Consider the following 12197-nt stretch of genomic DNA (forward strand, 5'->3'; position numbering starts at 1 on the left):
TTGCAAACAATTGACTTTAATCAAACGGATGCTTCATCTTCATCCATATTATTTCCTTTCTCAAACTGAGCAGCTCTTCCTTCCTCTAGCAGCCCTTCTGCTGCTAGGTGACACGAGCTAACAAGGGCGGATGAGCTCCGCAGTCCTGCCCCCGGCTCTGCACCTCACACTATCATTTTCCTGTTAGTGAGGACAAACATCTGTTACCTATAGCTTCATCATTTACACAACGTCTCTCTTTCAAAAAAACAGAAATACATTTTACACATTTCTAACTTTCCAAGACCCCCCTCACATTAACACTACAGTCCACGCAGACACTTCTCGCTCACTCTGGGAGGGGAGGGGCTGAGGGTGAGTTTTCTTGGCGACAGGGGTGGGTGGGGGGGGGGGGGGGGAATTCCAGGCGACAGGGGTGGGAGTATTCCAGGTGACTGAGGGAGAGTGTAGGAAAATGCCACTGTTGGCATGGTTACCCCCTCACTTTTTGCCCAGTGTTGATGCCAACTTTGACTGAAAGTGTGCTGGGATCCTGCTAACCAGGCAACAGCACCAGTGTTTTTTCCCTAAAACTGTACCTTTGTTTCCACAATTGGCACAGCCCTGGCACACAGTTAAGTCCCTTGTAAAAGGTACCTCTGGTACCAAGGGCCCTGTGACCAGGGAAGGTCTCTAAGGGATGCAGCATGTATTATTAATTAATTAATTATTAATTATTAACCCAGATCTATGACTGGGGGTGAGTGTTTGACAATGTTCAGCATTCCGTCCATCACTTGTTGTTTTTGCTTTGTCACCCTAAGTGGGAAGGGTATGCCCAGACGTGGGTCCCGTGCTTCCCATGCCACTGGATTCAAGCTAGCCTGGCTGATGAGGGGTGAAACCCCGAAACCGGTCCCAGGATGCTTGTTTCTGGTCCAGTGAGGACCTGGCTTGGCAGTTCGGGCTGGACTGTTCCCATGAGGAACAGGGTCAAGACTGATTTGCATATGGCTGGGTCCAAACTGGGGTGGCATGGTAAGCAAAAGAACGATGGATTAAACCCAGATCTATGACTGGGGGTGAGTGTTTGACAATGTTCAGCATTCCGTCCATCACTTGTTGTTTTTGCTTTGCAGCATGTATTATGCCACCCTGGAGACCCCTCACTCAGCACATGCACAGTGTTTCACAGCTTGTGTGTGCTGGTGGGGAGAAAATGACCAAGTCCACATGGCACTCCCCTCAGAGTGCCATGCCAATCTCACACTGCCTGTGGCATAGGTAAGTCACCCCTCTAGCAGGCCTTACAGACCTAAGGCAGGGTGCACTATACCACAGGTGAGGGCATATGCCCCTACAGTGTCTAAGTCCATTCTTAGACGTTGTAAGTGCCGTGTAGCCATACTGACTACATGGTCTGAGAGTTTGTCATTACGAACTTCACACCACCATAATAGCTTCACTGAATACTGAGAAATTTGGTATCAAACCTCTCAGCACAATAAACCCACACCAAGGCCAGTGTGAGATTTATTGACAAATGCACACAGAAGGCATCTTAGAGCTGCCCCCCTGTATGTTAGCCAAACTGCTAGTGTAGGACTGACCGGTCTCTGCCAGGCTGCCACTTTCAGACAAGTTTCTGACCACATGGGGTGAATGCCTTTGTGCACTGTGATCAGAAACCAAGCCTCTCCTGGGCAAGGTGCTTCACACCTCTCCCTGCAGGAACTGTAACACCTGGCGTTGAGCCTCTGTAGGAGGCTGGCCTGGCTTATAGTGGGTACCTTGTGGTACTTACACTCTGTGCCAGGTCCAGTTATCCCTTATTAGTAGAACAGAGGTGTTTCTAGCAGCTTAGGCTGATAGAAGGTAGCTATAGCAGAGCAGCTTAGGTTGAACTAGGAGACACGCAAAGCTCCTACCATACCACTTATATTATATTATATAGCACAATATCATAAGAAAACACAATACACAGAGTTACTAAAAATAAAGGTACTTTATTTTTATGACAATATGCCACAAGTATCTCAGTGAGTACCCTTAGTAAGAAGGTAAGTAATATACACAAGTTATATGTACACAAACCCAAAACAGGTAAGTAAGAGTAAGAAAAGTAATGCAAACAGTGTAGAATTACAATAGGATGCAATAGGTGAACATAGGTTGAGGGGCACCACAAACCATATACTCCAAAAGTGGAATGCGAATCACAAATGGACCCCAGACCTATGGAAGCTTGTAGAGGGTTGCTGGGACTGTAAGAAAGCAGTCAGGGTGTCCAAGATACCCCACCACAAGACCCTGAAAAGTAGGAGTAACGTACACCTACTACCCCAAAAGGACACAATAGTCGTGACAGGGGGATTCTGCAAGAACCACAAACCCCAGCAAAGCACTGAAGACGGATTCCTGGACCTGAGGGCCTGCAAGGCAAGGGGACCAAGTCCAAGAGTCGCGATAGTGTCCAGGGGGGGCAGGAGCCCAGGAAACCCCTGATGAAGGTGCAAGGAAGCTGCCTCTGGATGGAAGAAGCTTAGGATTCTGCAACAACGAAGGGAGCTAGGAACTTCTCCTTTGGATGGAAGATGTCCCACGGCGTGCTGAAGGTTGCAGAGGTGTTCCCACGCAGAAATACCGCAAACAAGCCTTGCTAGCTGCAAGGGTCACGGTAGAGGTTTTTGTGTGCTGCTGGGGACCAGGAAGGACCAGGATGTCGCCCCCTTGGAGGAGGAGACAGAGGGGGTGCTCAGCAACTCAGGGAGCCCCCACAGAAGCAGGCAGCACCTGCAGAAGCACCGGAACAGGCACTTAGAAGATTTGTGAACCGGAACTGGCTCAGAGTCGCAAAGGAGGGTCCCACGACGTCGGAGTCCAACTCAGAGGGTTGAGCACTGCAGGATGGAGTGCTGGGGACCCAGGTTAGGCTGTGCACAAAGGAATCCTTGGAGGAGTGCACAGAAGCCGGAGCAGCTGCAAATCACGCAGTACACACGTTTGCAGTCTAGCATGGGGAGGCAAGGACTTACCCTGTGTTCCAGGGACCACGCTCGTCGGGATGAGAGGGGACCCAGAGGACCGGTGATGCAGTCTTTTGGTGCCTGCGTTAGCAGGGGAAGATTCCGTCGACCCACGGGAGATTTCTTCTTGGCTTCCAGTGCAGGGTGAAGGCAGGTGACCCCCAGAGCATGCACCACCAGGAAACAGTCGAGAAAGCTGGCAGTATTAGGCCCTACAATGTTGCTGGTAGTCGTCTTGCTACTTTGTTGCGGTTTTGCAGGCATCCTGGAGCAGTCAGCGCTCGAACCTTGGCAGAAGTCGAAGAGGGAAGTGCAGAGGAACTCTGTTGAGCTCTTGCATTCGTTATCTCAAGAATACCCCAGAGGAGAGACCCTAAATAGCCAGAAAAGGAGGTTTGGCTACCAAGAAAGGAGGATTGGCTACCAAGAAAGGTAAGAGCCTATCAGAGGGGGTCTCTGACATCACGTGCTGGCACTGGCCACTCAGAGCAGTCCAGTGTGCCCCCAACACCTCTGTTTCCAAGATGGCAGAGGTCTGGGACACACTGGAGGAGCTCTGGGCACCTCCCCTGGGAGGTACTGGTCAGGGGAGTGGTCACTCCCCTTTCCTTTGTCCAGTTTCGCGCCAGAGCAGGGCTGAGAGATCCCTGAACCGGTGTAGACTGGCTTATGCAGAGATGGGCACCATCTGTGCCCTTTAAAGCATTTCCAGAGGCTGGGGGAGGCTACTCCTCCCCAGCTCTTCTCATCTATGTCCAAAGGGAGAGGGTGTAACACCCTCTCTCAGAGGAAATCCTGTGTTTTGCCTTCCTGGGCCGGGCTGCCCAGACCCCAGGAGGGCAGGATCCTGTCTGAGGGGTTGGCAGCAGCAGCAGCTGCAGTGGAAACCCCGGAAAGGCAGTTTGGCAGTACCCGGGTTCTGTGCTAGAGACCCAGGGGATCATGTTACATGGCCATGTTCGAAGTTACCATTGTGACACTATACATAGGTAGTGACCTATGTATAGTGCACGCGTGTAATGGTGTCCCCGCACTCACAAAGTACGAGGAATTTGCCCTGAACGATGTGGGGGCACCTTGGCTAGTGCCAGGGTGCCCACACACTAAGTAACTTGGCACCCAACCTTCACCAAGTAAGGGTTAGACAAATAGGTGACTTATAAGTTACTTAAGTGCAGTGTAAAATGGCTGTGAAATAACGTGGACGTTATTTCACTCAGGCTGCAGTGGCAGGCCTGTATAAGAATTGTCTGAGCTCCCTATGGGTGGCAAAAGAAATGCTGCAGCCCACAGGGATCTCCTGGAACCCCAATACCCTGGGTACCTAAGTACCATATACAAGGGAATTATATGGGTGTACCAGTGTGCGAATGAGAATTGGTAATTTTAGTCAGTGCCCCAGGGCGCTCCAGCTATTGGAGATGCCCCCTTGGACAAAGCCCCACTTTTGGCAGCAAGTCTGGCGGGAAAATTAGGGAAACAGGGAGAAGTGACCACCCCAGGCAGGACCACCCCTAAAGTGTCCAGAGCTGAGGTGACCCCCCTCCGTGCAGAATCCTCCATCCTGGTTTGGAGTCTAGGGACCAACAGGATTAGGTTTGTGCCCCCCTACCCAAAGGGAGTGGGCACAAGGAGGGTGTACCCACCCTCAGGGACAGTAGCCATTGGCTACTGCCCTCTGAGCCCTAACACGCCCCTAAATCTAGGATTTAAGGGCCTCCCTGAACCCAGCTCATCAGTTTCCTGGCGACCTACAAGAAGAAGGACTGCTGAGAACCCGGCAGAGAAGAAGGAAGATGACAACTCCTTTGGACCCAGCCCTACTGGCTTGTCTCCTGCTTCAAAGAACCTGCCAAAGACCAGTGACGCATCCAGCGGGACCAGTGACCTCTGTCCAACTCCAGAGGACTGCCATGCACCCAAAAGGACCAAGAACCTTCCGGGGACAGCGGCTCTGTCTAAGAAAAACCAACAACCATGGACTCCCACCTCACTACGGATGCATGAGTCCTGACCCCTATGCACCCCACGCCCACTGGCCTGTGTCCGTGTCCAGGACTTCTGCTCCCAAAGCCAGCAGTAGCTACATGCACTGCCTTATGTATGGATACGACCTAGTAATAATGGATTGCACCCCGACAGTGTCACAACAAAAACTCCATACCTTGCATTCCTACTGTGAGGAAAATAGTTTACTCGTCAATGTAGAAAAAAACTAAGACTCTAATTTTTTTTTGAAGTAAAGGGCACCATTAGGTACGTTAATCATAGGGCACTGTATGGGGCCGAGCTTGCTGCGAGTGATCAGCATAGGGACAGGGATTCCCCGGAGAGCCTCTGAAAGCTTTCCTAGGTCTCTAAAGGAACACAATGATCCCCCACAACTAGGCTCGAGGTGGGGCTGGATAAGTGGATCTGTAAGGAAATGCCTCCTTGGCATGGTTGCCCCCTGACTTTTTGCCTTTGCTGATGCTATGTTTACAATTGAAAGTGTGCTGAGGCCTGCTAACCAGGCCCCAGCACCAGTGTTCTTTCCCTAACCTGTACTTTTGTATCCACAATTGGCAGACCCTGGCATCCAGATAAGTCCCTTGTAACTGGTACTTCTAGTACCAAGGGCCCTGATGCCAAGGAAGGTCTCTAAGGGATGCAGCATGTCTTATGCCACCCTGGAGACCTCTCACTCAGTACAGACACGCTGCTTGCCAGCTTGTGTGTGCTAGTGAGGACAAAACGAGTAAGTCGACATGGCACTCCCCTCAGGGTGCCATGCCAGCCTCTCACTGCCTATGCAGTATAGGTAAGACACCCCTCTAGCAGGCCTTACAGCCCTAAGGCAGGGTGCACTATACCATAGGTGAGGGTACCAGTGCATGAGCATGGTACCCCTACAGTGTCTAAACAAAACCTTAGACATTGTAAGTGCAGGGTAGCCATAAGAGTATATGGTCTGGGAGTCTGTCAAACACGAACTCCACAGCACCATAATGGCTACACTGAAAACTGGGAAGTTTGGTATCAAACTTCTCAGCACAATAAATGCACACTGATGCCAGTGTACATTTTATTGTAAAATACACCACAGAGGGCACCTTAGAGGTGCCCCCTGAAACTTAACCGACTATCTGTGTAGGCTGACTAGTTCTAGCAGCCTGCCACAAACCGAGACATGTTGCTGGCCCCATGGGGAGAGTGCCTTTGTCACTCTGAGGCCAGTAACAAAGCCTGCACTGGGTGGAGATGCTAACACCTCTCCCAGGCAGGAATTGTCACACCTGGCGGTGAGCCTCAAAGGCTCACCTCCTTTGTGCCAACCCAGCAGGACACTCCAGCTAGTGGAGTTGCCCGCCCCCTCCGGCCAGGCCCCACTTTTGGCGGCAAGGCCGGAGAAAATAATGAGAAAAACAAGGAGGAGTCACTGGCCAGTCAGGACAGCCCCTAAGGTGTCCTGAGCTGAGGTGACTCTAACTTTTAGAAATCCTCCATCTTGCAGATGGAGGATTCCCCCAATAGGGTTAGGATTGTGACCCCCTCCCCTTGGGAGGAGGCACAAAGAGGGTGTACCCACCCTCAGGGCTAGTAGCCATTGGCTACTAACCCCCCAGACCTAAACACGCCCTTAAATTTAGTATTTAAGGGCTACCCTGAACCCTAGAAAACTAGATTCCTGCAACAAGAAGAAGGACTGCCCAGCTGAAAACCCCTGCAGCGGAAGACCAGAAGACGACAACTGCCTTGGCTCCAGAAACTCACCGGCCTGTCTCCTGCCTTCCAAAGATCCTGCTCCAGCGACGCCTTCCGAAGGGACCAGCGACCTCGACATCCTCTGAGGACTGCCCCTGCTTCGAAAAGACAAGAAACTCCCGAGGACAGCGGACCTGCTCCAAGAAAAGCTGCAACTTTGTTTCCCGCAGCTTTAAAGAACCCTGCAAGCTCCCCGCAAGAAGCGTGAGACTTGCAACACTGCACCCGGCGACCCCGACTCGGCTGGTGGCGATCCAACACCTCAGGAGGGACCCCAGGACTACTCTGATACTGTGAGTACCAAAACCTGTCCCCCCTGAGCCCCCACAGCGCCGCCTGCAGAGGGAATCCCGAGGCTTCCCCTGACCGCGACTCTTTGAACCTAAAGTCCCGACGCCTGGGAGAGACCCTGCACCCGCAGCCCCCAGGACCTGAAGGACCGGACTTTCACTGGAGAAGTGACCCCCAGGAGTCCCTCTCCCTTGCCCAAGTGGAGGTTTCCCCGAGGAACCCCCCCCTTGCCTGCCTGCAGCGCTGAAGAGATCCCGAGATCTCTCATAGACTAACATTGCGAACCCGACGCTTGTTTCTACACTGCACCCGGCCGCCCCCGCGCCGCTGAGGGTGAAATTTCTGTGTGGACTTGTGTCCCCCCCGGTGCCCTACAAAACCCCCCTGGTCTGCCCTCCGAAGACGCGGGTACTTACCTGCAAGCAGACCGGAACCAGGGCACCCCCTTCTCTCCATTCTAGCCTATGTGTTTTGGGCACCACTTTGAACTCTGCACCTGACCGGCCCTGAGCTGCTGGTGTGGTGACTTTGGGGTTGCTCTGAACCCCCAACGGTGGGCTACCTTGGACCAAGAACTGAACCCTGTAAGTGTCTTACTTACCTGGTAAAACTAACAAATACTTACCTCCCCTAGGAACTGTGAAAATTGCACTAAGTGTCCACTTTTAAAACAGCTATTTGTGAATAACTTGAAAAGTATACATGCAATTTTGATGATTTGAAGTTCCTAAAGTACTTACCTGCAATACCTTTCGAATGAGATATTACATGTGGAATTTGAACCTGTGGTTCTTAAAATAAACTAAGAAAAGATATTTTTCTATACAAAAACCTATTGGCTGGATTTGTCTCTGAGTGTGTGTACCTCATTTATTGTCTATGTGTATGTACAACAAATGCTTAACACTACTCCTTGGATAAGCCTACTGCTCGACCACACTACCACAAAATAGAGCATTAGTATTATCTATTTTTACCACTATTTTACCTCTAAGGGGAACCCTTGGACTCTGTGCATGCTATTCCTTACTTTGAAATAGCACATACAGAGCCAACTTCCTACATTGGTGGATCAGCGGTGGGGTACAAGACTTTGCATTTGCTGGACTACTCAGCCAATACCTGATCACACGACAAATTCCAAAATTGTCATTAGAAATTGATTTTTGCAATTTGAAAAGTTTTCTAAATTCTTAAAAGACCTGCTAGGGCCTTGTGTTAGATCCTGTTTAGCATTTCTTTTAGAGTTTAAAAATTTGTAAAAGTTTGAATTAGATTCTAGAACCAGTTTTAGTTTCTTAAAAAGTATTCCAACTTTTAGAAGCATAATGTCTAGCACAGATGTGAATGTGGTGGAACTCGACACCACACCTTACCTCCATCTACAGATGAGAGAGCTAAGGTCACTCTGTAAACTAAAGAAAATAGCAATGGGCCCCAAACCTACCAAAGTACAGCTCCAGGAGCTTTTGGCAGAGTTTGAAAAGGCCAACCCCTCTGAGGATGGCAACTCAGAGGATGAAGATAGTGACTTGGAGGGAAATTCCCCCCCTCCAGTCCTACTTAGGGAGAGCAGGGCTTCTCAAGCCCTGACTCCACAAATAATAGTCAGAGATGCTGGTTCCCTCACAGGAGGGACCAACAACTCTGAAATCACTGAGGATAACTCCAGTGAAGAGGACATCCAGTTAGCCAGGATGGCCAAAAGATTGGCTTTGGAAAGACAGATCCTAGCCATAGAGAGGGAAAGACAAGAGATGGGCCTAGGACCCATCAATGGTGGCAGCAACATAAATAGGGTCAGAGATTCTCCTGACATGTTGAAAATCCCCAAAGGGATTGTAACTAAATATGAAGATGGTGATGACATCACCAAATGGTTCACAGCTTTTGAGAGGGCTTGTGTAACCAGAAAAGTGAACAGATCTCACTGGGGTGCTCTCCTTTGGGAAATGTTCACAGGAAAGTGTAGGGATAGACTCCTCACACTCTCTGGACAAGATGCAGAATCTTATGACCTCATGAAGGGTACCCTGATTGAGGGCTTTGGATTCTCCACTGAGGAGTACAGGATTAGGTTCAGGGGGGCTCAAAAATCCTCGAGCCAGACCTGGGTTGACTTTGTTGACTACTCAGTGAAAACACTAGATGGTTGGATTCAAGGCAGTGGTGTAAGTAATTATGATGGGCTGTACAATTTATTTGTGAAAGAACACCTGTTAAGTAATTGTTTCAATGATAAACTGCATCAGCATCTGGTAGACCTAGGACCAATTTCTCCCCAAGAATTGGGAAAGAAGGCGGACCATTGGGTCAAGACAAGGGTGTCCAAGACTTCAACAGGGGGTGACCAAAAGAAAGGGGTCCCAAAGACTCCCCAGCAGAAGGGTGATGAGACAACCAAAACTAAAAATAGTAAAGAGTCTTCTACAGGCCCCCAAAAACCTGCACAGGAGGGTGGGCCCAGAGCCTCTTCACAAAACAATGGGTACAAGGGTAAAAACTTTGATCCCAAAAAGGCCTGGTGTCATAGCTGTAAACAGCATGGACACCAAACTGGAGACAAGGCCTGTCCCAAGAAAGGTTCCACTCCAAACTCCCATCCAGGTAACACTGGTATGGCTAGTCTCCAAGTGGGATCAACAGTGTGCCCAGAGCAAATCAGGGTCCACACTGAAGCTACTCTAGTTTCTGAGGGTGGGGTGGATTTAGCCACACTAGCTGTCTGGCCGCCTAACATGCAAAAATACAGACAGCAACTCTTAATTAATGGGACTAGAATAGAGGGCCTGAGGGATACAGGTGCCAGTGTCACCATGGTGACAGAGAAACTGGTTTCCCCTGGCCAATACCTGACTGGAAAAACTTACACAGTCACCAACGCTGACAATCAGAGAAAAGTACATCCCATGGCAATGGTTACTTTAGAATGGGGAGGGGTCAATGGCCTGAAACAGGTGGTGGTCTCCTCAAATATCCCAGTGGACTGTCTGCTTGGAAATGACCTGGAGTCCTCAGCATGGGCTGAGGTAGAGCTAAAAACCCATGCAGCAATGCTGGGTATCCCTGAACTGGTGTGTGTGAAAACAAGAGCACAATGCAAGGCACAGGGTGAAAAAGTAGAGCTGGAGTCTGGAAAAATGGCCCAGCCTACCAAGAGAACAGGAAAGTCAGTTGGGAAACCAACTGCAACACAGCAAAAGAAAGGGAACCTCTCTTCTCAGGAAGAAGTTCTGCCCTCTGAGGGAACTGAGCCTTTGGAGCTTGAACCTTATCAGGTTGAGCTCTTAGGCCCAGGGGGACCCTCAAGGGAAGAGCTGTGTAAGGGACAAGAAACCTGTCCCTCTCTTGAAGGCCTTAGGCAGCAAGCTGCTGAAGAGTCCAAAGGCAAGAAAAATGGAACCCATAGGGTCTATTGGGAAGCTGGGCTCCTGTACACTGAGGCCAGAGACCCCAAACCTGGTGCCACTAGGAGAGTGGTAGTGCCTCAGCTGTTCAGAGAGTTCATCCTAACATTGGCCCATGACATTCCCCTTGCTGGACATTTGGGACAAACCAAGACGTGGGAGAGGTTAGTCAACCACTTCTACTGGCCCAATATGTCCAGCATGGTTAAGGAGTTTTGCCTCTCCTGCCCCACCTGTCAAGCCAGTGGTAAGACAGGTGGGCATCCAAAGGCCCCCCTCATTCCACTTCCAGTGGTGGGGGTGCCCTTTGAAAGAGTGGGTGTGGACATAGTTGGTCCACTGGAACCTCCCACAGCCTCAGGAAATATGTATATCCTGGTAGTAGTGGATCATGCTACCAGGTATCCTGAAGCTATTCCCCTTAGGTCGACTACTGCCCCTGCAGTAGCCAAGGCCCTCATTGGTATCTTTACCAGAGTGGGTTTCCCTAAGGAGGTGGTGTCTGACAGAGGTACCAACTTCATGTCAGCAAACCTAAAGCACATGTGGAATGAGTGTGGAGTGACTTATAAATTCACTACACCATACCATCCACAAACTAATGGCTTAGTTGAGAGATTCAACAAGACATTAAAAGGCATGATCATGGGGCTCCCAGAAAAACTCAAAAGGAGATGGGATGTCCTCCTGCCATGTCTGCTTTTCGCTTACAGGGAGGTACCACAGAAGGGAGTAGGGTTCTCACCCTTTGAACTTCTGTTTGGTCATCCTGTAAGGGGACCACTTGCCCTTGTTAAAGAAGGCTGGGAGAGACCTCTCCATGAGCCTAAACAGGACATAGTGGACTATGTACTTGGCCTTCGCTCTAGAATGGCAGAGTACATGGAAAAGGCAACCAAAAACCTTGAGGCCAGCCAACAGCTCCAGAAGTTTTGGTATGACCAAAAGGCTGCACTGGTTGAGTTCCAACCAGGGCAGAAAGTCTGGGTTCTGGAGCCTGTGGCTCCCAGGGCACTCCAGGACAAATGGAGTGGCCCTTACCCAGTACTAGAGAGGAAGAGTCAGGTCACCTACTTGGTGGACCTGGGCACAAGCAGGAGCCCCAAAAGGGTGATCCATGTAAACCGCCTTAAGCTCTTCCACGACAGGGCTGATGTCAATCTGTTGATGGTAACAGATGAGGATCAGGAGGCAGAGAGTGAACCTCTCCCTGATCTTCTGTCATCAGACCCAAAAGATGGTACAGTAGATGGAGTGATCTACTCAGACACCCTCTCTGGCCAACAGCAAGCTGATTGTAGGAGAGTCCTACAACAGTTCCCTGAACTCTTCTCCTTAACCCCTGGTCAGACACACCTGTGTACCCATGATGTGGACACAGGAGACAGCATGCCTGTCAAGAACAAAATCTTTAGACAGTCTGACCATGTTAAGGAAAGCATCAAGGTGGAAGTCCACAAGATGCTGGAATTGGGAGTCATTGAGCGCTCTGACAGCCCCTGGGCTAGCCCAGTGGTCTTAGTCCCCAAACCTCACACCACAGATGGAAAGAAAGAGATGAGGTTTTGTGTGGACTACAGAGGGCTCAATTCTGTCACCAAGACAGATGCTCATCCAATTCCAAGAGCTGATGAGCTCATTGATAAATTAGGTGCTGCCAAATTTCTAAGTACCTTTGACTTGACAGCAGGGTACTGGCAAATAAAAATGGCACCTGGAGCAAAAGAAAAGACAGCATTCTCCACACCTG

The 12197-nt window shown here is 50.1% G+C and overlaps 1 protein-coding gene across 3 annotated transcripts in view; it reads right to left on the reverse strand.

Moving 5' to 3' along the window:
- The window catches only part of PPP2R5D (protein phosphatase 2 regulatory subunit B'delta), a 501712-nt gene that overhangs the window by 297164 nt on the left and 192351 nt on the right, over positions 1-12197 (reverse strand). The window lies entirely within an intron of this gene.

This window comes from Pleurodeles waltl, chromosome 5, assembly GCF_031143425.1.
Source record: "Pleurodeles waltl isolate 20211129_DDA chromosome 5, aPleWal1.hap1.20221129, whole genome shotgun sequence".
Lineage (NCBI taxonomy): Eukaryota > Metazoa > Chordata > Amphibia > Caudata > Salamandridae > Pleurodeles > Pleurodeles waltl.